This window comes from Tachypleus tridentatus, chromosome 12 (assembly GCF_004210375.1).
Source record: "Tachypleus tridentatus isolate NWPU-2018 chromosome 12, ASM421037v1, whole genome shotgun sequence".
Classification (NCBI taxonomy): domain Eukaryota; kingdom Metazoa; phylum Arthropoda; class Merostomata; order Xiphosura; family Limulidae; genus Tachypleus; species Tachypleus tridentatus.
In genome coordinates this window covers 110,796,053-110,821,616 of record NC_134836.1, presented here as the reverse complement: position 1 = coordinate 110,821,616, position 25,564 = coordinate 110,796,053, and the positions used below count along the sequence as shown (strand labels likewise).

The window sequence follows — 25,564 nt, the reverse complement described above, 5'->3', positions numbered from 1 at the left end:
TGTTCCGACGACTAGAGTAGAAAGAAAAATTGAGAGAAAAGTAAGCCTCTGAAACATATTTAGATCCACAAGAATTTTTTTTGACAAGTGTTTAACCGAATTAGAAAGCCAGATGCAAGACAACAACAGAAGAACATCTATGATCGGACGATTTTCTTCACTAATAAGTAGACAGTGGAACTCGATTTATGTTTTCTTGTCCCGAATTTTCACAAACTTCACATCGATAAAAAAATTAAAATAAAATCTATATGTAAATAGAAAATAAAAAGTTATAGAGTATTTAAAAATTGCCTGTTTTATCGCGTTAAAAAATCCATGTTTGTTTCAAAAAGAAAATGATTATTTATTACAGAAGCTTTATAATTTATAACTTCACTGTAGACACACAAGTTGGGGAAAGAATGATTTGAAATTAGTAATTAATATTTTTTTGATATACAAAACTGTTTAGTTTAAGAGTTATTATTCAATTTATTTGGTGAATTAATATTTAATGATAAAGTGATTATTTAAGTTTGGTTGTATAACGGCAAACAAACAAACATTCCACATTATACAAACAAACTTAAATAATCACTTTCTACCACTCTTGCTACGATTTTTTGATAGCCCTCGAGTAGCTTTGTGTTAGCCGTCCATAATTTAGCAGTGTAAGACGAGAGGGAAGGCAGCTAGTCATCACCATCCACCGCCAACTCTTGGGCTATTCTTTTACCAAACGAATAGTGGTATTAAACGTAATATTATAACGCACCCACGGCTGAAAGGGCGAGCATGTTTGGTGCGACCTGGATTCGAACCCGCGACTCTCAGATTACGAGTCGTACGCCTTAATACGCTTGGCCATGCCGGGCCGCTTTACATGATATATTGATATTTAGAACAACGACAGCTGTAACGTTTCCCGAACTTTGTTCACTAGAAACTCTTGCCGTAAAATAAGTGACTCCTCTCTTAACGTTCATCAAATCATGTGCAATCTGTTAGTTGTCTTGTAGGCAGGTATTCTTATATAGGTAAAACCAAGAATGATGTAACACTGGTCATAAAATTCTGTTCATCTAACCACACGTAACCGTAGTTCTAGAATATTCAGCCAGTAAAATCATGGCAGAAAATAGTCGATATGTAACATATTTAATAAAACATAAGACTGAGTGACTTTGAAAGATTGCTTAAGATAAATTTATTTGCTTGTTATTTACAAGTGCAGATGGCGCTTGAAATTGACATCTTCTGAGAAGATTCTAATATTTCTTCACATATTCTACTATGCAGTGATTATGAGAGTATGCAAGGCATGAAACTTAGTACCTTAAAGAATGAGTTACTTACAGTGTTGAATCATATCGGTAAAGCAAAGAAATGCATAATTCCAGCAAGGAAAACTGGCAACTTCACTACCGACTACCAGTTCACACCAGAGATTAGTTAAACAACTTGTCACAGAAATTACTCCAAGAAACAAAGAGATATAACTGTAAACATATAATTCACGAAGATTTAGGTCCACAAAAGTGGCATAACATCTGTTCTTACAGTATTCTTCACGAATGTAGGCCTACAAAAGTAACGTAAGATCTGCTCTTACATATTCGCCACAGATTTTGGTCCACACAAGTGACAAAATACCTGTTCTCACAATATTCTTCATTAATTTAGGCCTACAAAAGTAACGTAAGATCTGCTCTTACAATATTCCCACAGATTTAGGTCCACAAAAGTGACATTTGTTTTTCTCTCACAACATGCCCCCCAGTGGCTAAGCGGTATGTCTGCGAACTTACAACGCTAAAATCCGGGTTTCGATACCCGTGGTGGGCAGAGCACAGATAGCCCATAGTGTAGCTTTGTGCTTCATTTAAACAAAAAAAAACGCTCACAACATTCTCCAAAGGCCAACTGTTAAGAGCTGCACAAACAGAATTCAGACACATGGTAATTGAAAGCACCTCGTCATACTGGACGAATCATATGCGAGTGTTTGCAAATGTTTAATTAGATTATTATCGTCTTGCGGAACAATATGGTTTTGAGTATGACCCAAAAATTTTTTTTTTTCGATTAATTTGTGATAATTTTATATATAGCTCTGAAGATAAGTCAAATATCAGAAGCTTCCTCATGGCCAGGTTGTTCTGAGGCTCGAGTCGTAATCTGAGGGTCTCGGGTTTGAATTTATGTCACACCAAATATGCTCGCCCTTCAGCCGTGGGAGCGTTATAATGTTATGGACAATCCCATTATTCGTTTGTAAAGAGTAGCCCAAAAGTTAGTGGTGGGTGGTGATGACTAGCTGTCCTTTAGTCTTACCCTGCTAAATTAGGGACAGCTAACGCAGATAATCCTCGTGTAGCTTTGCGCGAAATTTGAAAACAAACAAATATCAGAGGATAAGGTGACCTCTGTATACTTTCAGGCTAACGTGTCATCTCCACTATAACGCGAGGAAGTACCAATTTGTACAAACTCACTTTCCAAAATACGATTCCTTCAAAACAAACCATCCAAAAGCATGTCCAAATCAACGTGTCATTTATTTGCAAAATACACGTACGATAAAACATTACTCATAAGCACCTATTCCTACGATTTAACCAAACAAACCCTCAAAAGTTGTTATTTGCGCACATTTTATGTAATTTGACTTTGGTTTGGTTTGTTTTGAATTTCGCTCAAAATTACACGAGGGCTATCTGCTCCAGTCGTCCCTAATGAAATGTACTAAAATGGAGTCATGTGTAAATTCTGACGATAAAGAAGAGAATCAGGTTTTACATAAAACAGTATCATGAGTGGAAAGATTACAATAACAAATAAACCACACTTGTAATGCCAGAGTCAAAGACAACAAATGAGCCAATGCTGGGGTAAGTCTAGAAGCAGAGCAGCTACTTATCACCACCCACCGTTAACTCTGGCTACTCTTTGCAAACAAATAATGGGATTGATCATCATATTATAACGACCCCATGATTGAAAGGGCGAGAATGTTTGAAGAGGAGGACAGTATTAACCTCAATGCATTTCAATGAAACCTGTGTCGAGAGTTGAAGAAAGGACTACAAGGTGGAAGGTCAGCTTTGTAACTTTGCAATAGACCGTGACCCCACTCTGTATCGCAAATTGTTTTACTTCAATAATCTAACAAAGAGTCGTTACCAGTCATCGCCAAGTTAGGCGATCGACTCGCAATCAGAGGATCGCGAATTCTAATCCACGTTACACTAAACATGCTTGCCCTTCCAATCGTGGGGGCGTTATAATGTTCGGTCAATCTCACTATTCGTTGGTAAAAGAATAGCCCAAGAGTTGGCGGTGGATGGTGATGACTAGCTGCCTTCCCCTAGTCTTACACTGCTAAATTACGGACGGCTAGCACAGATAGCCCTCCAGTAGTTTTGAAAGCGAAATTCAAAACAAACAAACAATACAGTGGATGGTGGTTCAGAGTTATACTAGTTATTTTGAATAATTGGTTGGGTCCCTTCACTCTAGTATTACTTGTGTGACAGGCTATTAATTAGTTTCTTACCTTCATATTTGGGGCTGGAATGCCAATTTCAGGAGGTAAGTTTATCTTACTTACCCCCAAGTGGTGATATATTATTATTTTGATTTCTTCTTCTTTACTTTTGAGAGCAGTCACTTTCCCACAATTGTTTGCTGAAAGTAAAGGGAGATATAGATGTGGGACGTTATGGGCTCGAACACCCACATCTCGCTCTCCTAATTTCAATTGATTTTGATTATTTTATTGATCTTGGATTTGTTCATGTGAGACTGGTGAGTGGAGGTTAAACTGACAGTTTAAAGTTAGCTACACAAATACACAATGGCTATCTGTGGCTGCCCATCACGCTCACCTGAACTTATTTTCTAGCATTATAAGTCCACAGAAATATAGAAGTGAAAGCCATTGAGTCATTGTTTAAGTAACACATATTAACATATACCTGCATAAAACATAGTGGAGTTTTGTATAAGTAAAACAAAATAACGTATTTAAAAATGTAAAATATGCCATATATCTGAAGTCTTATTCTACAATGGAGTAAAACTACATTTACTAAAATCATAGTGTGTTGTTATTTTCAATCAGAAGATACCTTTAAAGTGACTCTAAAAGCGAAAACTATAAATCTAGTGTTATAATATGAATAGATCAATGTTGACACTTCGTCTTGTGGTGATGGCATCACTTCTAGCAGCACGCCCTCTGACATTAGTGACATGATCATATTATGCTGCCTGATAGCATCCTCGTTTTGAAAACATGGGATTTCATATCAAGTATTTAAAAAAAGAAAATTGATATTAAATTTGGTTATTACTCCAACTTGTAGATTAATTAACTTAATTTTGCATATCACATACATGTCCATCACCTAATTAATTTATTAATATTTAATTAAATAAAGTATTACTTAGATATTAATTAAGAATTTGCACTTCACCATATATTAATCACATTATTAATTAATCTTTAATTAATAAATCTCCCCAGTAACACCTCAACCACATTCCCTCCTGGTATTGTCCTTTGGCAGATAACACATGGTCAGCAAGATCTGCTCACATCTCTAATGATTCCTGAGCAATGGATATAACTGGTAGATCTATCTGCTATCTTCTTTGCTCTTAGGTATCCTTGCACAGTCAACTCGTGAATTTGTTTCATCAGTTGAGTCCTGTATTCTGTTATGATTTGCTACACTTTCCCAGTATAATTTCTCTGTTTGATTTGGTACAGCAATTCCTTCTAATACTCTGCTCTATAAGTGCTTTACCCTTTGTCTTCTGCTCGATTTTTCCCCATATTTTGTCACAAAGATTGTGCAGTAAAAAGTGTTTCTTTTACCCTTCCTTCAATTCCTGCAAACCTACATTCGTGATATCACCTTTTGACCTTTGTAAGATCTTCGTGTTATGTTTGCTCTTATTTTCTTGAGTTCTATTGGTGACTGCCAGTGTCTTCGTTTATATTTATATGTTTTTCATACATATAGTGTTTGGTAGGTCTGATATAGCACTCCCTTTTGTTTCTCTATTCTGTTGGTACCATCTCCTTTGTCTTCTGTTAAATTTTCTCCCAGGTATTGTCCCAAAGTTTCTGCAATGGAGGAACTTTCTTTTATGATTCCTTCAGTTCCTACAAACCTACATCTGGATGTCCCCTTTTGACACTTGTAAGGTCTTGATGTCTTGCTTGCTCTTCTTTTCTTGACCACTAGTGATGACCACCAATTGTTCATCAATCTTCTTTCGGTCTGGTATCTGAGTTTCTACTAGCTGGTATGTTTTAAACAATTTGGTCAAATATGGATGTTTTATACTGTTGTCTCCAGGTCTCCCATATAATATAGTGCAATAAGTACACACACACACTCACGTTTGTAGTTTGCCTCTCATTTGGTCATAATATAGTAGACTGGTTCTCACTACTGCAAACAATTTCTTGAAGGCAATTCACTCTTTTGTCCCCAACATATTCTTCACTCACTGGCATGTTGTGATTTGCTGGTACTTCTGAATATCTGTAACATGCTCCAATCACTATTGACACTGTTGATCCATTTGTTAACTTAAGTTGATTGTTATTCATGTACTGATTAACCATAGAAATGGAACTTCCTTCTTATAGTAAATCTGGCATCTTTTATTGATTCTCTTTTTTTGCCAGCAGCATCTATGCTGACAGTCAAACTTTCTAGTTTCTTAACAACACCATCTATAGAAGTTGCTATAGCAGCTTTATACTGATATTTCTGATGTTGCTTGTTAGTAATGGACTTCCATTACTTCGCAACGTTACATATTTTATAACAAATATAACATTTCTTTACCCATTTGTCTGTTAACCCCATGTAACCTTTGGTAGACTCCTGTTTCTAGTCAACTACCAGTTTTTGTTTTAAATAATAATCTCTTCAAAACAAGACAAACGTATGTACAAAAATTATTTACACCATGAAATATCACAGTTGTATCCAAAACTCTAAATAATTAATGTTTATTTTCAAATATCCATTTGGGCTGATTCAATTACTTAAGAATATAATTGACAATATAAACTATTTTTCTCACAGTACTTACTTTTACTCACAGTACTATTAGTAAATTATTCACTCAGTAACTTACTGAGTTACAACATGGGTTACAACAGTTGTATCATAACTTTAAAAAATTGTCTACTTCTCATCAAAATCCACAGAGAATGGTTCAATTAATATAGATCCTCCTTTTACAATACAAATTATTATATTTATTAAACTTTGAAACTAACTTTATCATATCGCTCGATATGGTTAATTATTCTCACACCAGCTAACTTCACGTTTTCTCTCATTGACTAATTTTCTGAGAAAAGAACAATTTTTCTCAATCTGGCTCACAGTTGGTTGGTAGCCCATATATTTATCAATTTTTCATTGAGACCTCAAACTTTCTGTAAACTACGCAGTGACATTTGAGTGTAAGAATACAAACTTGAGGAAACATCGAAAATACAGAAGAATCGAGTAACTTGGCGTCAATAATTGACTCACACTATGTATGACTCTTACAACGTTGGGCCCGACATGGCCAAGCGTGTTGAGGCGTGCGACTCGTAACCTGAGGGTCATGGGTTCGCATCCCCGTCGCGCCAAACATGCTCGCCCTTTCAGCCGTGGGGGCGTTATAAAGTTCGGTCAATCCCACTTTTCGTTGGAATTAGAGTAGCCCAAGAGTTGGCGGTGGGTGGTGATTACTAGCTGCCTTCCCCTAGTCTTACACTGTTAAATTAGGGACGACTAGCACAGATAGCCCACGTGTAGCTTTGTGCGAAATTCAAAAAACAAACAAAACAATACTAAATTAGCAATTGTAGTATATGAAGGATGGAAGTCCTCACATTATACATCATACGTATATATGTCTCTCTACTACTAAATGGAATAAGTACAACCAAACTCTACGAGGTAATGACTCATAAACAGACTCATACAGTACAAATCTATAGAATAAACATTTATTAAAGGTTTGGAGACGGCTTGAATGGTGATGAAGAAAATGTTATTATATACTAGCGCAAGTACTAGTTCCCTGGACGGAATTTACGTAACTTCATAATTAATGAAAAGTCATCTAACGACATGAAGAATTGTCTCCCTTATATGTGACCAGATCAATAAAAACCATGAGATAAAATACTGATAAAACGCCTTCCTTTCCCCTAAATGTGATGACATTTCCCATTATCACAATACTTACTTCAGGAAGATGAAAATTCTGAACATTTTTGGCCCTCTTCTCTTTTACATTTCTTACATTTTCTCTTCTCGTTTCTAATAACAGACTGATCTTCATCTTTTGTGGTACAAGTGAATATTTAATTTTGTTCTGTCATCTTTATTTGTATGGTCTTCTGTGTTCACTGATTTTACTGTTTCACATCCACAAGAATTGCACTTCCAAATAATGACACTACAAAAGAAAAGCGCGAATAAATAACATAGATGATTTAATTTGACTCTTATTTGTACATTAGTGTTATGTCAATTAAAATGGAATATAATTATAATCTAGAAATAATAATATTTAACAACGACAGCCACAGATACGTTCTCTCCCAGTGGAACGTCAGTAAGTATATGAACATATAACACTAAAATAGGCGGGTTCAGTTCCCCACGGTGGAGATGACAAGTAGACCCCTGTTGCATCTCTTTAAAATAAAGTTAACAAATGTAAGCAGGAATAAAATGTTATAGATTAAGAGGGATAATTTAATAATTATTATCCTCGCTGATAAATTTCAATTTTAAGACCATATTGAAATAAACTGGAAATCATTAATTAGTTAAAGAACTTTTTTGAATGAAAATGCCTTTTATATTTATCTCAAGTACTCGAGTTGTGATAGTTTAGGTTACCCATATTTTACACGTTTCAATTTCAAGTATTTCTACTGACACGCACAAAACCTTGAGGTATTTACATACAAAAAACAGGTTGAACAATAACATAATTACAAGGAATGTTTTTCATCAGAAGAACTTGTAATATTGTAAAAAGTGATCCACAATTTAAGCTTTAAGTGAATCTCCACACTTAAAATACACTTTATTGTAAACTAATGATGCTAATTTCTCCTTACATATTTCTTTTAATGCAAGCGTTTGTAACCTTTGATTATTTATCATTCTAATTAAAATAAAGTAACTAACATTTTTTTTTCTCAGCCCCTATAAATTCATTATTAAGTATATACACACATGGTTCAACTATTAATAACATAGAAATTATATTAAGATCTATTCAACAAAACATAAAAAAATACTGTTTTGTTCTTGCCTTAAAGAAATGAACAATAGTGGTACTCCTACTGCAGCAGTTACCAATGGAATCGGATGTTTTAACATGGATGGTGCTGAAATGGAAAAAATACAAGTTAAAAAGAAAGTTAGTTTAGTGCAATTTGTTTTCGTTATATCATAGAATTGGAGGATGCAACGTTTCATTTGGTACACTTACAGTGAAAATAACAAGATAACCACAGCGTTCTGAGTTACTGGAATCGAAGAAGTTCCACTCTTTATTCAAACACGTATAAGTTTAATGCACATGGATAAAACAGATTGAATGTATATAAATGTACATGAACATCAATATGTGTATGTGTCTGTTTCTTATACGTTTCCACGTTTCTTGCTCAGTTAACACCAAACTTAACCTAGTTATATAACTCTATTTGTTATTTCTTCATACCATAACTAGATAACCTCTTGCAGTTATATCTTTCACAAATGCTCATAGTTACCTTTAGTGTTTTGCACTATATTATTTATACCCAATAGAAAACTAAAGTTTCAAACTATCAAGCGATCTGGTTTATTGTTTTCTTTATGTAGCTTTGTCTATTTTATCATTTGGTTTCAAATTTCTTCTGATGGAAATTACTAATTACATTGAAGAGCTTAGCTAAATTTCTTTGAGGATATTATCATATAGTTAAAAAGCCACAAAATCATTATATTTATTGGACAGTGTTTTCTGTATGCTATTATTCTGTGTTCTTAGTTCTATTATTAAATTACATAAAAACATTATTGATTTATCAATACCTTTAGTAGATAGAAAAGTAAGCTTTAGAGTCATGACAGTTGACAGCAAAAAAAGAGAGAAGACTCAGGTGAATATTATATTCTTTGTTTTTCATGTGTGCGTTTTATTTATTATATCAGTGAGTAAAATGTAAAAAAATAGTAACTTATGAGATAAGGTAAAGTAATTATTCTCAATATGGTATGCTTCTGAGTTATATAATTTTTGGGTTTTAGTTTCGGAGCTCCTGTAAAAAACAGCCTTGTGAGGGATGTCAACATATTTAACCTGATTATTCTTTTTACTTTCATGTATAAGAAAATTATGTTTGCTTTGGCAACGTTTTAACTGACACGTGGGTGTTGATTTCGGAGCTCTAGCAATAATAAATTTTCAGCATTTTCAATAACAATAAAAACGTTTCTCTGGTGATGTTCTGGTTGTCTGACAAGTCTTACGGTGATAATTTTATCATCTCGGTGTTGACAAGTCTAGCAGACGGAGGCCTGATGTCATTTGACGCCTCCCTCTGAATACATTCTTCAATGCCTTTTATTTCTTTTGAAGCTGATGTTTCTGTCTGAAGATGTAAATAATAATTATCTATAGTGGGCAATACTCATCAATCGAGAAAATTTTGTTGTTTTAATAACAATAATCGGTTAATAAACATTTTTAAAATATATACTTTATTCTTTATGTAGCAATCATTTTACTATAATACGCGTAAAACCAAATAACTATTTATATGCAAATTATGAAATTGCTTTCAGATATTTGATAAATGTTTTGTTTTTTTCAGAACTGTAAAATATATCTCAAGCATTGTCCCAACTAGTGAGGAAGTCAATATACAGCAGACAATAACTTTAAATACCGTTTTACATTTATATTTTTTACGTTCAGAGAGGATAACTGGTTTGTTTATATTATTGCTAAAACAAAGTTGTTGTTTTAAACTAAGCACAAAGCTACTCAATAGGCTATCTGTACTCTACCCACCACGGGTATTAAAACCCCATTTCCAGCGTTGTAAACCCGCAGACATACCGATGAGCTACTGGGGGACTCATAAGAGTTTTCTTCGGCATACAGAAGTTGAGTTCATTATATCAAATTAACTTTGGAGCCTCACCACTTCTCTCTACAGGTTTTCCATAATCCATCTAGTGTTTGATCACATTGTTGCTACATCAGTCACGTGACTGGTATGTCTGTGTGTACAATAACATGCATATCTATCTAATTACTCAGTGGTTCATCTCGTTTCTAGAGTGAGATTTTTTTATTTATTTTTTTGCGTACTGGCGCCTGGCACACTTCGGAGGTTTTTGTCTTTGACGTTTGTGTTCGTACGACTTGTTGCAGGTCTTTTTCCGAATTGATCTGGCGAACCAAAATTATTTTTTTGATGCTCTTAAGTACAAGAAATATATTTGTTTCGAAAAATTTAAATTCTCATTTGAATATACTTTAATGATTTGAGCATATAAAAATTTACATTGGAAAGGTTTGTTACATATTTTTTCCAAAAGCGACTAATTTTCGGTGATATCACACCATCTACGAAATGTTAAGCTATGTGATAAAGTAGTTCTGATAAATTCTGTTCTACTGTGACTTTATAACAGATTGATTGTCACATTATTTGCCAGGTTGCTTATTCAGAACTGTTTTGGTATGGCTTATCCATCCCTATACACTGTAGAGTATCATTACTAAGAACATCAGTAGCAGCCTGTCACTGATAGTGTATGTTTACAATATAAGTACCGATAAGATTACTAGTCTTCATCACTGCCCTGAAATAGCTCTTTTCAGAGCATCTTTAGCATCACCTGATGGAATGTGATGCATCTTCCAAGAGTATATTATAGCTGTCAATATCAATATCTGCAAATAATATGTCGACCCACTTAGCACCTTGAGTTGGTCAACATCACCCATTACTGAGTCCTGATTATTACTTTTTTCAGCCATAATTTGGATAAACAATATATTTGACCCCTGTATTGAAATATCAAAATGCATTTGATAGTTTTTTGTGATATAATAATTGTTCTGTTATGAACATTGGCACAGCATTTATGACTTACAAAGATACATTTATAAAAATTTAAACTACATAGAACATAAAGGTGCATTGTGGACAGAGCAAATTTTTATAATAGTTTTTGGGATAATAATTGATATATAATAGTTTTTGGGAATAAAAATTGACATAAGGCTTTGTCATTGAATTGCTGAAAAGTGTTTTTACAGGGTTTCCTTGTCCAAAGACAATGTATTTATATCAAAATACTGAGAATGTTCACCTTAGGCATTTTAAATGTCACAGATGGAGCATATTTTGTTGCCATAATATACAAGATAGAAAAAATGTTCTTGCATGAAAAACTTGTAACTTCATGGTCAATTTTTGCCATATTCAAGAAAATTTCAAACTTTATTTGTTATAAATCATTTTTCATCAAACTGTCCATAAGGCAGAATTTAATAATTTGGTCATATCATAATCATCAGATATAAGTCTTTCTTTAATTAATTTGTTTATCTTGAATATTTAAACATTTTCCACATTTGATCAGTGTCTTCAAACAACTCAGATGCTCAGCTCAGAACTGATAGTTTTTGTCCCATCCTTTCCAAATTAGATTTTTTGCAATTTGTAACCAAAATATCATTTCTAATATTCATATATAAGTTGGTAATAAATTAATCATTACACTTTTAAGTGATTATGCAGCAAATATGTCTAAATAATTAAAAGATGGTAAGATAATTTCTGGCTGAAAGTTTTATTTGAGTATTCTTTGCATTAAACTAGTTTTTGGCTACAACGTTCATATCAGTATTTACTTACAAACAACCAGTAGACTCCAAATGAAAGGGCAGTGATGTTGACTGCAAGATTGACTTGAGTAATAAAAAGACGACCACATGTGATAATGGTTTGTTTGTTAAATGTTGGAGATAAAATATAACCAGGTTTATGTCACGTAAAGTAAAACAAAAGGTATATTGCAAAACTACTTTTATGATACTAAGAGTCAACCACAGGAAACAAAATAATGTTGATCACTTAAGTATTTGAAAGGAATACAACTTGTTTCTTTTTAATGTTGTTGGGTAAAGAAACATATGAAAGTAAATCACAATCATCTTTTAAAATAAAACTATTTTCATTGTTGACTTTTGACATGTGTATTTGTAATATGCCTTTTGAGTACTTTGGGCATCCTTATATGTAGAGTCTAGAGACTATGATATTGAATATTGTCATGAAAAATTAAATTCAGTTCATTCAGGCATACACTTCTTTTTAAAAATGTTATAATCATACTTTCTTTTTTCCAGTGTTTTAGTCACATATAATCATATGGCAAGTTATAAACAACACTCTTGTAAACCAAAAAGTGTCTGCTTGTATATACATTTCCCCATGATAAATTGAAGTACTCCTAATATATTGCTGTTTTGCAAAAATTAAAACTGAACAGAAATAAATAGGGCAAATAACTGCAGAGGAATTAAGCAGTGGTTGTTATATAAAGATTCCACAGTGTTCCTTAATAACAAATCAGAAATAGGGTGTTTAAAATATAATAACAACGAAACAAATTAAAATCCAATGAACAAACATTAAAATGAACATAGCAAAGGGAAAGGTCAAGTAGAAGCTTATAACAAGTTGGCTATTTAATTCATTCCTATTCTTGTAATAATGCTCATGTTGGTCAAACAAAACAATCTCTTTCAGTTAAAGGAACAAGAACAGGAGCATATCCAGGATGAGAGGGTGGAGTATTTATTTGTGGTTAACCACAAATCTCTCCAACAGATTATTCAGTTCATGTTCACTACAGGCATTAAAACTAAAATTTTAGTGTTATAAGCCTTCATACTTACTGTTGAGCCACTGGAGTTAATAAGAGGTCAAATGATGAAGCCAATATGAAAGTTCTTAAAGGTCCTCTGTCTCTCTCTCTTTTTTTATAAACACATTATTTTATAAAGTTTTGATTACTTGCATTTAACATATTTCAATCTAGGCTAAAGCTAGATTATTTCTATAGAAGAGAAAGTCCACATTTGGGTTTAAATATTCCATGTACACTACACATACAAGGATACATTCTATTGTACTAGCCAAACTCTTGGAGAAGGCTACTGCCATTCAAATGTGTTTGAAAAATTGGCTTTAGCATTACATGTCTTCACACAAAATTAAATTTGAACAAAATTGACAATCCAAAGAAATATTTAAAAATATAGAAAAGAAAAGTGAGGGCATTGAAATTGATTTTCAATGGAACTTTATTTCAGTTTTTTTTTCTTCTTTCTTCTTCTTCTAATCAACATTTAATTTTATACTTCACAACTGTTAGAGAATGTTGACCCTATTGGACCAACTTGAACTTGAAGGTACAAGACACTGGAAACATTTTATTACCTCTGTTGAAAATGAACATCTTGGTTGTCAAAAGGAATCATTTTGTTATGTTTTGTGAATTAATTAGTCATATTTGCATTATTAATCTCATTGGGTTATGACTGACTGATACAATGTCAGTGAAATTGTATTAGTTTTTGACTTTTAATTAATGCACAAAGTTAAACAATATGCATTCTTTTCCAATTGTAGGTATCAAAACATGTTTTATTATTTCCATTTTATGAGCCATCAACATACCACTGAATTATCAGGGGCTAGTCATTACTTGAACAGTAAACATTTCTGTAGTAAATCAAAGTAACAACTTTGTTCTGAAAATGGTAAGCTTTGTTTGTTTTAAACTGAGAGTACTTTAAACAATTCACAGATTGAAAGCAGGTTTGAAAGATTCAGGATTGGATTTAAATAGTCTTCATACCTTCTTCCTTGACATTCCAGTGAGAAGAAACAGATTCACCATAGTTAAAGGAAGTGGACTATATCCGAAAGTCCTTTTGCTGTCATCAGTGGCTTGACAGTGTTGCTGTTGTTGAAAATGCAATAGACAAGCTTCCAGCAATTAACTTTTACATATCTGTAACTGAATCCAGGAGAAACAGGTAAGCTGGCCTGTTGAGATAAACTGCTAAACATGCTAAGCTTGCTTGTTTCATTTCTGTTGCCAAGCCTTTAGAACACTTAATTATATATTAAACAGAGTTATACTTTAAATTTAGCACAAGATACAGAGAAGCTTATAATAACAATCTTAAGGAGATTTTACAAACAAAACAGTTTAAAAGATGCAAACAAACACTTATGAATTTGCTTGGTACAGAGAGAGAAAAGAATTGCAATCATTTTGAAGTAAGGAAAATTGACACTGGTTTTGTTGGAGAAACATTGGTGAGGGTACTTCATTCTACCAGTACAGTGTATAGTATTAGTGACCATACAGCTTTAGAATTTTAGGCCACAGTGCAAACAGTTTCTGCTATCAGTGGTCAAACACTTGTTAGGTAAAGCTCTTTTAAACACTGGTTCATAACTTGTTTTGCCTTGATCTTAACTTATAAGGTTTAAAGTGGAATTGTTTGCAACAAAATTTAAGTTTATACTACAATCCTTTAAAGGAGCCAACAGAGTGACTATTGAAGATTGTGACAAACTCACTCAGTACCTAAAATCCTATTTTGTCTTGGCACTAGGAATGGCACATTACTAAAACGACTTCATACTGATCAACCAGAATACCTAGATCTGTTTCTTCCATAACACAATTAAGAGTAATCCTGTCACAACTGTAATTATAATTCGAGTTGTGATTTCTTGCAGGAATTACTGTACATTTGTTAAAATTAAAAGTCATTTCCCATTTATTTTCTTAACTCATCAAATTCTCCAAATACTTTTATAAGGCAGTAGTACTCTACTCACATCCAGCAACATGGAAAACTGAAGTATCATCAGTTAATTTAATTAATCTGTTAACTTCCTTCATCTTTGTCATTTACCAAAATCCAAAAGAGTGAGTGCCATAACCTTAAGCCTTTAAGTATCCCACTCGTCACATTATTCCAATTTGACTGATCTCCATTTGTAACAACCCTCTTCCATCTAGCCAGTTTTCTTTCCAAAGAACCTACCTATCCTGCAGAGATACCTTTTTAACAAACCATTTGTGTGGCTTTTTTGTTTTTAAGTACATACATAAAATTTTTTCTTCATTACATCTTGTTACATTTAGTAAAATCAAAGCAACCTGTCATTTCAATCAGTAGGTCTTGTTACATTTTTGAGTCGTGGTAGTTTTAATTTTATAATTTTACCGAAATTTCATGCATGTGTAATACTGAAGTCAGCATAAATGTAACTACTGTTTTACAAGTAAGCAAATGGAAATGAATTCATTTATAATCAGTTTTATTTCACCATTAAAATTAGAACAGTTTTACCATTTTTAAAACAAAAGTTGGATTTTATGCATCCTTTTTTACTGGCTTTTTTATTGCAAAATTTATAAGTGAAGATTACTTCCCTTACTCTGGTCTCTCACTTTGGATGGATCATTCCAAATTATGAAAACACTAATGCACCAGAGAGGTTATGGTTATAAGCTGTACCTGCAAAACTGCAAATAGAAATAGATCTGGTTTAGGGACTTCCATTGTACAAAGTGATTAAACTGCAGTGGTTGTTTATGAAACTTGTTTCAGAAAGGGTGAAAATTTTACCTTATATTTTAAAATTGTTGCAACAACATTTAGAAATTTCTCACTTGTTATTTTCTTCTCTTTGAAGCTCAGTTGTTTCCCTTGTAAGTTAGTTGCAAGATATTGACTAGGTAATGAATATAAGAGCTCCATTTACATTTTTTAATTTTTCCTTTGCATAACTGTCAGGCATCTTACTGTCCAAATCTTCACCAATATTGTATTCATCATTCTGAACCTTATTTAATGTAACAACAATGTGCTTTGATATTTTGAACATATCTTTAATGTAGCATTGTATAATATTTTTGTCTATTTCTTGCCTTATCTCAAAATACAACTAATAAAGCTTATGAGCTCAAATATGGTTTCAAGTAATCTGCCACTGTAATTCAGTGGACATCTGTGGCATTGCAAATATAGAACCACCACCTTCTTTATATGCAGCAGTAGCTGTGTGGTGATTTATAAATTATTTCATTATTTCAGTGTATGTTCTTTAATATTCTGTTTTTATAGATCTTTAGCCAGGAGATTTAGTGTATTAATTGAACAATCATAGCTAATTTATATATTGTCTTTATTTCTCAGTAATCTTTATTTTATGTACCAAAACTATAAATGAGTAGTTTTTTAATTAATTTTAATTACTACAGTAAAACTTTACAACTGTACAGTATTTGCTCGCAGATAACTAGTTCAATTACATATACTAGCTATATAACGTTCTTGTTTGTAAATTATGTAGTGCTGTATAGAAAAAAGTGTAGATGTTAAAACAGGTATATTTATTTACATAAAAATAGTACTATATGAATTGTATTTTGGTCATAAACAGTGAGAAGAATATACTATTTTGATAAGATATCTTACCTTCACTCACAGAATAGCTTTTCTTGACTAGTATTGCTCTCTGTCAGCACAAATGTTTAACATATACCATTATCCTTTAATATCCTGCTTCTGCATATTCATATTCAAATGATCATGAAGCAGCTTTTCACTAATGGAAGCTTGACATAACTCCTATTGTAACCAACACTCTTTCAACATGTGCACCAAATCACTTCTTAATTGGAAGTAGTACTGTACATACGTGCTATTTTTTGCTCACAGATTTGTCTGTATTTTTAGTTATTCTCGCGACTTCATTTTTCTTTACACTTTGTTCAAGTTTTGCATTTTGGTATTTTACCAGTTTTTCAAAAAATGTGTGACTTTTCAGGGATATTTTTGTTTTTATATTATGGATTTCACTCTGTGGGAAGTGGAGTCTGACCTGTATACTTTATTTTTGGGAAACACTCTCCATCCTGTGACAATACTAGTTGTCAGTTACATTGTAGTCTTTCCTACTGCAGACCTGATTTTGACTTCGAGATGCCTCCAAGTTTTTGTTGATATACCCTATCAACGTGGTAGCTCTGCTTTTCAATATAGAATTTTAAGGCCGCTTGTTACACTGTTTCCAGTTACTTGGTCCTCTTGAGTCTCCAATGCTCATTTTTTCAAGCTTTATTATAGTGGAGTATGAGAGCTCTAACCAGTTCCTGAGTGTTGTATCATGGAGGCCTGTCCTCCTGCGATAAATCACACCATTTATTTGAGAGTAGAGGGGTGGCATTATGCATGTTTTGATGGCATGTGGAACTTCCTAGTACTGACCTGATGTACAGTTTAAGATTGCTTCTGCTTTTAATTGTTGCACTGTGCTATATTTTTTACTATATATCTATTTTTTTTTTCTGTATCTTGATGTCTTTCCTACTTTGGAACTGATGATCAATCCCAGATGCCACCGGGTTTTAATTGAAGCATTCCACCATGTCATGTATATATCAAACATCTATAATTGCAGTTTGCCTCTCAGACTGAGATGTTTCTCCTAACTATTGCTGGATCTAGGGTTGGAAATGGTACAGCTAAGTAAGTTCTCGTGTGCTGGCTTGTTTCCTTCCTCTTACTGTGGAGTGAATGATGAATGCCAGTAGCCAACAGGTTTTGGATTGGAGATACACCTCACCTTTGTGGTTCCTTTTCCTACCATTGGCTGGATGTCAGTTCCTGGCAGATCTTGTGTTGTTTGTAGCTGGATACTGCATATTTTCTCACTTGTTTACAACCAGTTATCTTCCTTGTACTGCAGACCAAAAGTCCTATGCTTGTTCCTATCAGGTTTATGCCATCTTGCCTGAGCTTTCCACCTTCATGCAATCTGCTGGGTGCCAGTTTGAAATAAACCTGGTGTTGGTTGGGTTGGATCTCATGCAAGTGATGATGGGTTCTCATGTGGAAGCTCAACTTCTTTACCAATTTCCATTTCAAGGAGAAAAGGTAGGCATTCCTCTACCTACTGCAAATCTGATATAGCATTTCAGGTACTGTCTGTTGTTGCTTGAGATTGAATTACCACTATGGTTTGTTGCATCCTAGTTACTCAACACACAGGAGTCCCATTCATTGATTATACATGTTCTGGGATTCCTTCATGTTTCAAACTTTTAAGTTCACAGTAGTGTCATTAAAGAGTACACCTGAATCAGGTTGGATGTTATCTCCCACTGAGGTGCATTGTTTTCGCTTTTCATTTCATGCCTTCTGGTCTTTTTGAGCACTTTCTTTAGGGGTATCCTGTTTCTGTGTTAGACTTTCACCAGTTCACTGTGGGAATTTAGCTATTTTGTGTCAGGAGGTAAGATATTATATAGGAAGCTAGGATTTCCTACTCTGCCTCCTCACTTCCAATGATATACGGTGTAGGTCTTCTGATCGATCCTGAAGTGATTAATGAGTGCAGATTCAGAGAGCTGCTGTATGATCACATGCATTAAGTATGCACAAGCAGGAGATGCAGGGCTAGTGATATGGTTTGAAAATTGATCCAGTAGAGAGCAGTACTAGTCAGGAAAAGCTAGTTTGTGTAAGGAGGTATCTACCAGAAATACATTTTCAGTGTAGGAAAATACTAACATAAATTTTCACTTTCACAAGATAAAATACATTATGAAAATAACTGAAGAGATGAATATCCGTAATCCTGTTAGCTTGGTACTATAAAAATTTATCACAACAAACATTTATACATCTTTATTTGTATGGTTGGTGAAATTGTCTTTTCATAAAATTTGCTTCCAGTATATTAAAATCTTGATCTTGCTTGGCTTTATTCATATGTATATTGTAATCTCTTTTACACAGCATGGTCTTATGATCTTTCTGAAGACCATGTTGTGAGTGATACTTTTCACATGAACCATTGAGGTTGCTCATAAATGATGCTGATCATTTGTGAGAAACTATCTAGTACATATTTTTTAGTGAATTATTTCAGCAGTAGTGTTATCATTCATTGTGTTTTGTTGACTAGAAATATAGCAGTTCAAATATATATAACAAGTAACTTGTTACAAGTCATTAGAAATATAGAGAATTTTTTTCATTTTGTTTATCTTGACATTACTCAAATTTTTTTATAATTATATCAAAAGATCCAGTAGTATGTAGTAAACAACCATAATTAGTTGTATATATAATATTATAGAAGTGTAGTTTCTTTATAGACTTGCAGAATATGCTAAACTTTATAACCAGGAAGATCCTTTTTCATCGAGACTTTTCAAATTTTACTTATAGTTTATTTTAATCAAGTTCTGAAGCTTCAGAGGTTAGTTTATAGAGTAGGTTGAATTATTTTCTCCACAACTAATTTTCATAGATACTGTTAGGGTGCAAACAGACTGTATAACATTTAAATTACAATTATAGAAGGGTTGAAGTTGTATATTAAACATTCACACTGTACATGCTTGTTGTTGAAACTGGTTAGCAGATGATGTTCTATATTTAATTATATTGACTTAATACATACTTCAGTTCATTACATTTTCATTCAGATTGTTACAGCATGAAGTGCAATGTTATGCACTTGCAGTATTTCTATATTACCATTAACTTGTTTATGCTAATTATAAGATAAAAATTACATCCCTCTTATGCTGATCAAATCAGAAACTTGTTAAAGATGTAATGTGTTTATGCAGTTTTAACAGTTCTTACAGTTGCCAACTTTATGCTGGAACATTTGGTACAGAAGGACTCCATTATATGCATTGGAGACTGCTGCTGCCATCACTTAGATACAGGTTGAAGATTGTTAGCCTGAGGATTGAAAAGGAACATGTAAGTGATCTGGGAATGAGGGATTTTGTAACAATTATCAGGGAATATGCAAATTTATTGTTTATAATTTATGTTAAAAGAAGAAGGCTTTGAGTTGTAATAGCAATATAAAAATGTAAATATTTATAAATAAGTACTTGAAACTAATTTTATTGTTATTAATTTTTATAATTTTTGTTTTCTAAGAGTTACATTAAGAAAAGTTGCAATCTCTGATCTGTGTTAATGTGAACTTACCTCAGAGTTTTAAGTTTAACTGGAAAACTCAGTATTAAATTGACTGAGACTCCAGGGTTGATAGTGTCAGAGGGCACAGAATATTTTTCCTTTCCTTATTTGGTAAGTGACTACTTACAGAAACCTCTGTTCTACAGTCACCATCAAAGTCAATTCCTGTAGCTATGTTTCTAAGTTTACATTCCTATACTGTCAAATCCTTAGGGCACATGTCACATGTTTTTGTCCAGAACAGATTAGAGGGATTTGCTGTCCCTCTCAAGTCAGACAAGAAGTTCTGGAGACATCTTGATTGAAACATTTATGCCATACCTTAGCAAACTCCTTGTGAAGTCAAAATTCCTATTGAGGTTATCCCCCATGCTATTGTGAACTCTTCATGAAGAGTTATTGTTGAGAGAGCTATTAAAATAACATTTTAAAGTTGTAGATACTCAGTGGTTTCTCTAGCAAAGGAATTTCTGCTTTACGACACATCTCGACTTTTGAGGACAGAATTATGTAACTGACCAGTGTTCTAATTTTGACATTTACATCACCACATCTCATGCTTCTATCATGAGAGGATATTTCTACTACTAGAAAATATAGTCATATGTTCCTAACCTTCTCAGATGTTTCCAGTGTCAAAGGTGTGAACATACAAAGTTATAATCTTGTCATAATTCTTTGTTGTGTGCCTGTTGTGGTTGTAAAGACCTTGATACATACAGTTGTCAACTTGACCCTCACTGCATCATGGTGTTTCTTATCCCTCTTTTCCATTCTTGCCTTATGTAGGTGAAAGAGGAAGAACATTTTTGTATTGTAAACAACGTTATTTAACCAGATGCAGAACAATTATTCATTCACACTCTTTGTCACTTGAATCTGCTTCTGCTGACAGAGATATGCATAAATAACTCCAGGTTACTAGGAGGTCAAGAGACCTCCCACTACAAAAAAGCAATGTGGTTGCAAGCAGAAGAGTTCTTCACCCAATACTCCTCCATCTAATTAAAAATGGATAATTTCATACAGTGAAACTTTCAAAGTTTTTGTTCTAATTTGGATGAAATTAAAGCTTTGAGTGATTCCTGTCATCCTTAGTCTCTTTCTTAACAGGAAACATTTCTAAAACCTGCTGATAATGTCACCTTTTGGTTTGATTGATTGATTTAGTGTTTTATGGCACAAAGCAGTGAGGCTATCTGTGCCAGACATTCGGTAAAAATGTAAAAAAAATAAATAAATAAATGTAGTAATAGACATAAATGGAAATGAAGGTAAAACAACAAAGTATAAAACCAATGTTGACACCTAGTCTACAATGTTAAAATAGAAGGCAGAGTATAAGAAGTTGTAAGGTATTTACTCTAGCAAAAGGTAATGGTCATAACCTGCCAGGAAGACTAACAGGTAAGTTCAAGAACCACCGTCGTAGTTCAAACAGTAGCGTTAGTCACCTGAAGTTTGCCTTACAAGTGTAATGTCATAGTGTTCTCTTGATCTGGCCATACAAGTGTCAAATGAATGATAGTGATTCTCTTGAACCACAATTAATAAAAGGTGTAATGAATACAAGTGTAATAACAAAGTGTTCTCTTGATTCCATACAAGTGTAATAACATAGTGTTCTCTTGATCTCCATACAAGTGTAATAACATAGTGTTCTCTTGATCCCCCTACAAGTGTAATATCATAGTGTTCTCTTGATCTCCATACAAGTGTAATATCATAGTGTTCTCTTGATCTCCATACAAGTGTAATAACATAGTGTTCTCTTGATCTCCATACAAGTGTAATAACAGTGTTCTCTTGATCTCCATACAAGTGTAATATCATAGTGTTCTCTTGATCTCCATACAAGTGTAATAACATAGTGTTCTCTTGATCTCCATACAAGTGTAATAACATAGTGTTCTCTTGATCTCCATACAAGTGTAATAACATAGTGTTCTCTTGATCTCCATACAAGTGTAATATCATAGTGTTCTCTTGATCTCCATACAAGTGTAATAACATAGTGTTTCTTGATCTCCTTGATCTCCATACAAGTGTAATAACATAGTGTTCTCTTGATCCCCATACAAGTGTAATAACATAGTGTTCTCTTGATCTCCATACAAGTGTAATATCATAGTGTTCTCTTGATCTCCATACAAGTGTAATAACATAGTGTTCTCTTGATCTCCATACAAGTGTAATATCATAGTGTTCTCTTGATCTCCATACAAGTGTAATAACATAGTGTTCTCTTGATCTCCATACAAGTGTAATATCATAGTGTTCTCTTGATCCCCATACAAGTGTAATAACAGTGTTCTCTTGATCTCCATACAAGTGTAATATCATAGTGTTCTCTTGATTCCCATACAAGTGTAAATCATAGTGTTCTCTTGATCTCCATACAAGTGTAATAACATAGTGTTCTCTTGATCTCCATACAAGTGTAATAACATAGTGTTCTCTTGATCCCCATACAAGTGTAATAATAGTGTTCTCTTGATCTCCATACAAGTGTAATACATAGTGTTCTCTTGATCCCCATACAAGTGTAATAACATAGTGTTCTCTTGATCTCCATACAAGTGTAATAACATAGTGTTCTCTTGATCCCCATACAAGTGTAATATCATAGTGTTCTCTTGATCTCCATACAAGTGTAATATACATAGTGTTCTCTTGATCCCCATACAAGTGTAATAACATAGTGTTCTCTTGATCCCCATACAAGTGTAATAACATAGTGTTCTCTTGATCCCCATACAAGTGTAATATCATAGTGTTCTCTTGATCTCCATACAAGTGTAATATCATAGTGTTCTCTTGATCTCCATACAAGTGTAATAACATAGTGTTCTCTTGATCTCCATACAAGTGTAATAACATAGTGTTCTCTTGATCTCCATACAAGTGTAATAACATAGTGTTCTCTTGATCTCCATACAAGTGTAATAACATAGTGTTCTCTTGATCTCCATACAAGTGTAATAACATAGTGTTCTCTTGATCCCCATACAAGTGTAATAACAGTGTTCTCTTGATCTCCATACAAGTGTAATATCATAGTGTTCTCTTGATCTCCATACAAGTGTAATATCATAGTGTTCTCTTGATCCATACAAGTGTAATATCATAGTGTTCTCTTGATCCATACAAGTGTAATATCATAGTGTTCTCTTGATCTCCATACAAGTGTAATACATAGTGTTCTCTTGATCTCCATACAAGTGTAATAACATAGTGTTCTCTTGATCTCCATACAAGTGTAATATCATAGTGTTCTCTTGATCTCCATACAAGTGTAATAACATAGTGTTCTCTTGATCTCCATACAAGTGTAATAACATAGTGTTCTCTTGATCTCCATACAAGTGTAATAACATAGTGTTCTCTTGATCTCCATACAAGTGTAATAACATAGTGTTCTCTTGATCCCTATACAAGTGTGATCCCCATACAAGTGTAATATCATAGTGTTCTCTTGATCTCCATACAAGTGTAATATCATAGTGTTCTCTTGATCTCCATACAAGTGTAATAACATAGTGTTCTCTTGATCTCCATACAAGTGTAATAACATAGTGTTCTCTTGATCCCCATACAAGTGTAATATCATAGTGTTCTCTTGATCCCCATACAAGTGTAATAACATAGTGTTCTCTTGATCTCCATACAAGTGTAATAACATAGTGTTCTCTTGATCTCCATACAAGTGTAATAACATAGTGTTCTGTTGATCTCCATACAAGTGTAATAACATAGTGTTCTCTTGATCTCCATACAAGTGTAATATCATGTTCTCTTGATCTCCATACAAGTGTAATTCATAGTGTTCTTGATCTCCATACAAGTGTAATAACATAGTGTTCTCTTGATCCCCATACAAGTGTAATAACATAGTGTTCTCTTGATCTCCATACAAGTGTAATAACATAGTGTTCTCTTGATCTCCATACAAGTGTAATATCATAGTGTTCTCTTGATCCCCATACAAGTGTAATAACATAGTGTTCTCTTGATCTCCATACAAGTGTAATAACATAGTGTTCTCTTGATCCATACAAGTGTAATAACATAGTGTTCTCTTGATCTCCATACAAGTGTAATAACATAGTGTTCTCTTGATCTCCATACAAGTGTAATAACATAGTGTTCTCTTGATCTCCATACAAGTGTAATAACATAGTGTTCTCTTGATCTCCATACAAGTGTAATAACATAGTGTTCTCTTGATCTCCATACAAGTGTAATAACATAGTGTTCTCTTGATCTCCATACAAGTGTAATAACATAGTGTTCTCTTGATCTCCATACAAGTGTAATAACATAGTGTTCTCTTGATCTCCATACAAGTGTAATCTAGTGTTGATGATCTCCATACAAGTGTAATAACATAGTGTTCTCTTGATCTCCATACAAGTGTAAATAGTGTTCTCTTGATCTCCATAGTGTTCTCTTGATCTCCATACAAGTGTAATAACATAGTGTTCTCTTGATCCCCATACAAGTGTAATAACATAGTGTTCTCTTGATCCCCATACAAGTGTAATAACATAGTGTTCTCTTGATCCCCATACAAGTGTAATAACATAGTGTTCTCTTGATCCCCATACAAGTGTAATAACATAGTGTTCTCTTGATCCCCATACAAGTGTAATAACATAGTGTTCTCTTGATCTCCATACAAGTGTAATAACATAGTGTTCTCTTGATCTCCATACAAGTGTAATAACATAGTGTTCTCTTGATCTCTTGATACAAGTGTAATAACATAGTGTTCTCTTGATCTCCATACAAGTGTAATATCATAGTGTTCTCTTGATCTCCATACAAGTGTAATAACATAGTGTTCTCTTGATCTCCATACAAGTGTAATAACATAGTGTTCTCTTGATCTCCATACAAGTGTAATAACATAGTGTTCTCTTGATCTCCATACAAGTGTAATATCATAGTGTAGTGTTCTCTTGATCCCCATACAAGTGTAATAACATAGTGTTCTCTTGATCTCCATACAAGTGTAATATCATAGTGTTCTCTTGATCTCCATACAAGTGTAATAACATAGTGTTCTCTTGATCTCCATACAAGTGTAATAACATAGTGTTCTCTTGATCTCCATACAAGTGTAATAACATAGTGTTCTCTTGATCTCCATACAAGTGTAATAACATAGTGTTCTCTTGATCTCCATACAAGTGTAATAACATAGTGTTCTCTTGATCCCCATACAAGTGTAATAACATAGTGTTCTCTTGATCTCCCCATACAAGTGTAATAACATAGTGTTCTCTTGATCTCCATACAAGTGTAATAACATAGTGTTCTCTTGATCTCCATACAAGTGTAATAACATAGTGTTCTCTTGATCCCCATACAAGTGTAATAACATAGTGTTCTCTTGATCTCCATACAAGTGTAATAA

The 25,564-nt window shown here is 33.4% G+C and overlaps 2 protein-coding genes and 1 long non-coding RNA gene across 11 annotated transcripts in view; all 3 read left to right on the top strand.

Annotated features, from left to right (window-relative positions):
* LOC143235329 (exocyst complex component 6-like) overlaps positions 1 to 25,564 on the top strand; it is a 189,465-nt gene that overhangs the window by 114,725 nt on the left and 49,176 nt on the right. The window lies entirely within an intron of this gene.
* The window catches only part of LOC143235328 (exocyst complex component 6-like), a 95,943-nt gene that overhangs the window by 25,497 nt on the left and 44,882 nt on the right, over positions 1 to 25,564 (top strand). The gene's annotated exons all lie outside the window — the stretch shown is intronic.
* LOC143235337 (uncharacterized) lies at positions 7,584 to 19,915 on the top strand. Of its 2 annotated transcripts, none has more exons than XR_013019088.1 (3): positions 7,584 to 7,733; positions 13,985 to 14,145; positions 19,779 to 19,915. It is a non-coding gene; the product is annotated as an uncharacterized LOC143235337 (long non-coding RNA). The 2 variants fall into 2 exon arrangements; XR_013019087.1 differs by having other exon boundaries at positions 13,914 to 14,145.